This window comes from Tachysurus fulvidraco, chromosome 6 (genome assembly GCF_022655615.1).
Source record: "Tachysurus fulvidraco isolate hzauxx_2018 chromosome 6, HZAU_PFXX_2.0, whole genome shotgun sequence".
Lineage (NCBI taxonomy): Eukaryota > Metazoa > Chordata > Actinopteri > Siluriformes > Bagridae > Tachysurus > Tachysurus fulvidraco.
This window is the reverse complement of record NC_062523.1, coordinates 12,069,009-12,075,719: the sequence shown is the minus strand read 5'-3', so window position 1 is coordinate 12,075,719 and position 6,711 is coordinate 12,069,009.

Below are 6,711 nucleotides of genomic sequence, written 5' to 3'. Positions count from 1 at the left end.
AACTCAAGCTTAACTAGAAACAGTTTTCATCTAATAATTTCTCAACACGAGAGTGTTCTCGGCCTTCTGTCGTGCTGTCGTCTACAGTTCATAAAGTCAAACACTAAGAGACAATGAGAAAAAAAAAACTTATTTAATGAATGATCTCAAATGACGATCACTGAAACTGAGGCTTTTTCCTCTAAGACAACATAGAAGGGTTTTATCTCTAATGTCTCTTGATGGGGCATTTTGATGAGGCTTTAGTGCTCTATGTACTAACTCAGACCAGTCTGTTCAAGTAGAAAAGTAGCTATTATACATTCATAAGTGCTGGGACAGTCCTGGGAAGTGGAATTTCCTTTCACCATGTGGCTAACAGTGCTAAAAGCACACAGCATAACTCAATAGCAATTACTTTAAAGCATGTATGGTATGCAGGAGTTTGCATTATGAAATTAAGTTTTCAAAGTAGATGTCAGACTGGTTCATCGTTGTTATGTGTTATTCTTATTCAAAACAAGGAAACATTAAATAACTACAATAAACCTTTGAACTAAGGCTACAGGTTTCACGGTGAATCTCGGTTTAGTGAGAGAAAAGGATCATTATTAACCATTATTCCTCACATACCTTCAGATATGTCAGATATCTGTTATACATCATCTAACAAACACTCAATGTATAGAAAAGCATGAAAAAAAAAAGATTAGAACAATGTGTTGGAAGCGCGGTCTTTAGATAAGACACACAGAAATGCCAGGAGTTTAGTAGTTCAGCACAAAAGCTCTGACTCTTCCTCTCTCTTGAACTAGGAAGCATATTAAAATGGACATCAAACCCTAGCCGAGTTTCAGTACACTGAGGAGTATTCATTGGCTATTGCCACAGTGACCTCTGGCCGACCAGAGAGCGAGCCACGGTAAATGTCAACTGTCCTTTAGCGATTAACATTGAACGCACAAAAACACACACACAAAAATCAACATGAGCCGCATCAGCTTAACCTCTCTCTCTGCACTAGCCATTTTCTTCATTACTGAAGCTGTGGATACAGCTGATATTTGTAAAGGTCTTCTCAGCAACCTCTCCCCTCACGGATTAGATTAGCTGTAATTAGCTTATGCAGATTGGTGTGCGGTTGCATGCAGATGTTTAGATGAGGCCAGCGACAGCTGAGAGGGAGCTTGTGAGTTATTAGATAATGGAAAAGGCTCATTTGTGTTGCATTCGGAAACTAACAAGGTTTAGCATCAGGCACGTCAATGGAGTAATCTGTTTCCCTCAAAAGGTAGGTCAGAGGTCATGGGGCCTTTGCTTGTTTTCACTACAGCAAACATATTATACAGGGCATCCACAGAGGCATTTTACATTAACATCGCTGACCGTTTCTGGCTCTGGATCAACTTATTTACTGCACATACTCATGGTTGCCTTTTATATGGCAGTTACATGGCTCTGCTCCATGGCACGTATCAAATTTATAACTCTGGGCTTGAAGTCCAGGGATTTCCAGCAAGGCTTGGGTTTTCCTCTTTTTTTCCCCAATGGTGAGTGCGCTGGGAGTTGAGGGAGAGAGGTGGTGTTAGGGGTGATTGACTTACCACACTTCCTCCGGTGTCGGCACAGCTGCGGTTTAGCGCCACCACATTGACCTCTGACCTCTCCCAGCTTGCTCTGCATGGATTGTTGGCACAGTCTGTTATTCCTGGCTGCTCAGTAAAGCAGCTCGCACAGCACTGCTAATGGGCCGACTGGGCCAAGTGCAGGTCCAAACTGGTCTCGGGCCAGTGGCTTTTACTGCCTTTGCCACTCATCACCTGTAACAGGACCATGAAGCAAGGCAAATAGTGAACCGCATCATGCCATATTTCGTCGTTCTATATGCTATCTTATAATAATAACAGAAATCATAATGAAACTATTTTAGGAGAAATGAAATAAAAGATCACCACTTTTCCAGCCAGCACTTCTGTTAAAATAAGTAACAATTTATCGCCACAGCAGGTTGCAGAACTTCATTTTTGACATGGCTGTCTTTTCCTTATTTCTTGCCTCATGTGGAGTTCGTTGCCTAAATGTTCCATTTCCCCTACAGAGCAGCAATGTTAGGCTCCATTAGGAAACCCAACTTCAAGTTAACTTAACTATGTCTCCTCTAGCCTCCGCTTGGTGAGTCACATGCAGTGTGTGAGACTTCAACTGGACCAAAAGATAAGATATGAGCGCCAAGACAAAGACACAAAGATTCAGAGATGAGATATTCACATGCTGAGTACAGGGGTAGAAAGCACCATGGACCATTTCAGACAAAGCAGGAAGTTGAGAAGAAACAGGATCTGAACTATCACAAATACAAATACATGCACACCTGGCTATTATTGCTATGTATCCATTGATATAGGTGCTACTGTAGCTTAAATAATCTTATGCCAAACATAACACTAAGCATAAAAAGCATTAAAAACCTCTTAGAAACTGACTGATCTATGGATTTACAAATTTACTTATTAGTTGTGTCTAATTATGTCTTTATACCAGTTTAAGCTTATTGTCAATATATTTAAAAAGTCTTATGGGTCAAATCAGAGTGAAGGTGTTAGTAGTTTAGGTCTAATGTCTCTAAATGCAACATTTGGATCGTAATGGAAACTGTTCTGATATTTGGTTGAGATGGAGACCTGAAATGGAGAAATAAGTTTGAGCCTTCATCTTATATTTTATGATATACTGAGTAAGAGGCAACAACCAAATACCATAAATTCTATTATTTTAATTACAAAGTCAAATATACAGCTTTCATAAAGAGGAAAGATGTAAAGTATTGTGTTTAAAGTTTTGAATGATGTTTTTAACTAAATTAAGTGTGAACCAGCACTTTGGGGGAAAAAAACGTGCCAACATTCAGAAGAAAATGAAGACAAGAGTGAAATCTAACTGTGAAAATTGAAGAGGAGTGAGAAATGTCTGAGGTGAGAGTAAGATAATAAACACGACCCTGCCGTTTATTTTCAGTATAAGCCTCAATTAAGTTTAATTGCATTTTTAATGAGGGTGACATTTTTCAGTCCTAGTGAGGTTCTGATGGCAGTGAGCACAGGAAGTCTCTGAGTGTTTTGTTGTGTGAAATCCATCCATCTTCACTTAGAGAAAGGCTTCAGCACCTCTCCATACCAACACAACGTTTGTTTAAATTTCTCAGTCTGGAATGTTTCAAGGGCTTCACTAATAGCTGTTCAAGTAACCATATATCCAGGAAAAGCAGTTCACAGAATGTCAAAGCATTCAGTATATGAAGAAGGAGGGGGGGGGGGTAGAGAGAGGGAGGGAGGGATGGCAGAAGGGGTGGGGTTGAGCGGAGTGGAGTGGAGTGGGGGGAATATTATATCGTAGTTAAGCTGCCTGTAAAAGCTGCAGTGCTGAAACCGAGTCAACGTCCAGGTGAGAGACATTATTCACGGCTCGGCTGGAATGAGTCACAGTGCACCGGTGACACTTGAAGCTTAGCTCCCGGAGCTCTACCGGCAGGCCAAAGAAACACATGACATGGGCCATCTGCAGGGACAGCAGCCACAAAACCACAGCCAAGTGCTGCTAATGAGCCTGCGCTGATGAACTGAAGTTTCAGCAGCTACAGACTGGTGGGTCGTGTCCCATTTAACTGATGTCTGGCCAAAGACCATGACAGTGTTTCTTCCCTCACCAAGTCAGAATAAAGATCCCTCTCCCACTTCTGACTAGAGGTAATCACTGATATCACCTTCACTATCGCTCTATTTCAGCACTCTGGAGCTTGTAGACGAGGCTGACAAACCCGCAGGCATGCTCCGAGCAAGTACCTTGTCTTGCACAAACACACTCTACGTGTGTACGAGCACACACTGCTGGTTCAAACACACCCCACTGTTACAACAATGCCATATGGTCACTCTCTAGGGAACAGGACTAAGCTGTGTACCATGACAGCCCACTCAGACCTGCTAACTGAGACATATATGCAAACAGCAGGGGAGATGATGAACCTGAGAGAGAGCGTGGATCTGAGAGTGAGCAAGCTTGGAAGTGAGAAAGCTTGTGGAGGGGTAAAAAGAAAAGGAAAGCAACACAAAGCAATGGAGACAAGTACAGCGTCGTCAAACTAGGTGTCGTGTTGTTTACATTCTCTGGTACAGAGAGCTGGTGTGTCCTCTCCGCTTATCTCTCTGGCAGACGCTCTGTCCCAGCGGAGAGTCAACAACAAGACGGACACAGTCCAAACGCACGGATGCAGAGAGTTAAAGCTTCACAATGTTTGACTTCAGCTGTCCGTTTGTTTAAAACCTTCATCCCACCTCTCGCTACATCAGCAGGGTGTTCGTTCCCTTTGAAAGTGTTTAAGAGGAAAAATGAATCCTCAAATACACTCAGCCAAATGGAATAATCCTCTTGAACATCCATTATGGTAGAAAACCAACAGCCCGCTCATGTGCGGATGGTTTCTCAAACATATTTCTCAGTGCTCTATTTTTGGTTTGCTCAGCAGTGAAACTAAATGGATTTTAGAACCATAATAATGAACTGTATGTTTGGATTTCACTGAGAGCAATGCTGCTAGGCATGCCGCATAATAAACACCACTGTGTGAACGAGTACAAGACTTTGTATGGTCCTCAGGTTCACTTGGGCAAGAACGACTCATTTCTGCTCCAGACCATAACTCTTCGAAACACCATAAAACATTCAGGCCATGTTAAACATTCTCAGATTGGAACAATCAGTCTTAAAACAATAGTGCTGCACACTCTCAGGAAAAAACTGAATCTTAAATTACAGTTTCCATTGTCCCACTGAGGAAACGTTTAAACATTGTGTTTATAAGAATGAAGAGTACTATATGTTGACCCGGTAAAGCAGTTGGCCAGACTATCCTCTCAGTCTACAGCTTCTTTCACACAATGTGGATGGGGTTAAAGGTTAACACAAACTAGGATTCTATCCGACTTGATTGACGAAGACCTGGTGAGACCTAGCCCAATTCCAAGTACATAAGCCAAAAGACATCATGTAAAACACTGTGAAGCTTTCAGGTTGAAATTGATGAAATAATACATAACATTAACAGGAGAAAAAAAAAGGAAATATAAATGAATAAAAGATAAAAATAGGAGAAATCGGGAAACTGGGTGATCTACAAATGTAAGAGCTGGTAACTTACCTTTTGCACCTGTGGTAGATCCCTTATGGATAGATAGGATCCCATATGGGACGATTTTTACTTTCTCAAAGATATGCTCATATTAAACATCCTTTTAACATACTCTGCTTGTATTCTCCTGTATATGGAAATCAGTTATAATTCCACTGCCTGGTTCCCAAAGGTTTCTTCCTCATGTCGTCTCAGGGAGTTTTTCCTCACTACCGTCACCTCTGGTTAGCTCACAATGGATCAAAATCTGCATCTGGATTTCTCTAAAGTTGCTTTGAGACAATGTATATTGTTTGAAGTGCTATAGAAAGAAACAGAATGAATTGAATGGAAATGATTTATTAGACATTTGTCCAAGATAAAGTCCAAGTTATTGGTCGAATGAATGGCACTAGCACACTGACAATGTGGCAGGAGTAGATGTACACTGACTTTGTGTGTAACAGAATATGTCTGACTAGTGAAGTGTGCATGATGGAAAAATACTGACTACATTCTACAAATCTGAATGAGGCAAAGCCTGAGCATTACCGGTAAAGCTTTAGCAATAATGTCCTGAGATTCGATAAAGAAGCGATAAAGGTGTGGGGCTTACTCAACAGGTGTGACATATACAATGGTTATCTCCTCAAAATCCTCGAGTAAATATGACCAGAAATTAAAAGTCCACTGTTTTATACAGAACCTTTCTCACACACCAGTCTATGATCTCATGACTCTCTCTCTCCTCAAGGAGAATCTGTGTGCAGTCATTATTCCCAGTCTTTACACCAGCCAAGACAACCAAAGAGGCAGACTCTAGTGGCCGCGAGGTTTCCATAGCGACTGCTAGTTGTAAAGATGGTGGCTGGCATTGCTGGCACATTCACATGGCTATCTGTTCTATCCAAAAAGCAAACGAGGATGTTGAGGAAGGAGAGCAACGATTCAACTCTTTCCAGCTGAACGGGATTTGAATTTACACCCTGTTAACAAGCAGCATAACTCCACAACACGCAGGATTAACGTGGAGTGTGTGACAGAGTGACGAGTGGCAGCGACTCACACCTCCCCGGCACAGCAGCTGTTAACGAAGCATCTCCTCTTTCTCTGCTCTCCTCTTCCTCCTCTTTTGGTGCCTCTTCCTCCATCCTCCATCCTCCATCGTCTGAGCCTCTGAACTGGGGGAGAACCTTTAAGTTTGTGGCATAGTGTGAAATCCAGGATTTCTTTGTGCAGTCATCTTCGGTATTAAATTATTTATTTCCATTATCATGCTTCCCACAAAACAACACATGGCAGTAATCTAGGCCTGGAATTTTTCAGGGTGGAAAATCTCTTTTTGGCTTTTTACTCACTTAAATAATTTCCTGTGGAGAGTGAAAGTGATCTGCCAGTTTTGTAAAATGCAAGCTTGTGCACAGCTCTGACACTTGGTAGCTGTGAAGGACAGATTCAAAATCATGCTGCTTGGGTACTTCATGTATTGGATTAGATTTCAACATCCACTAATCCCAAGCTATTTTAAATGCTAGCACATTTCTGCTTAGGCCATTTGCACCGTCACA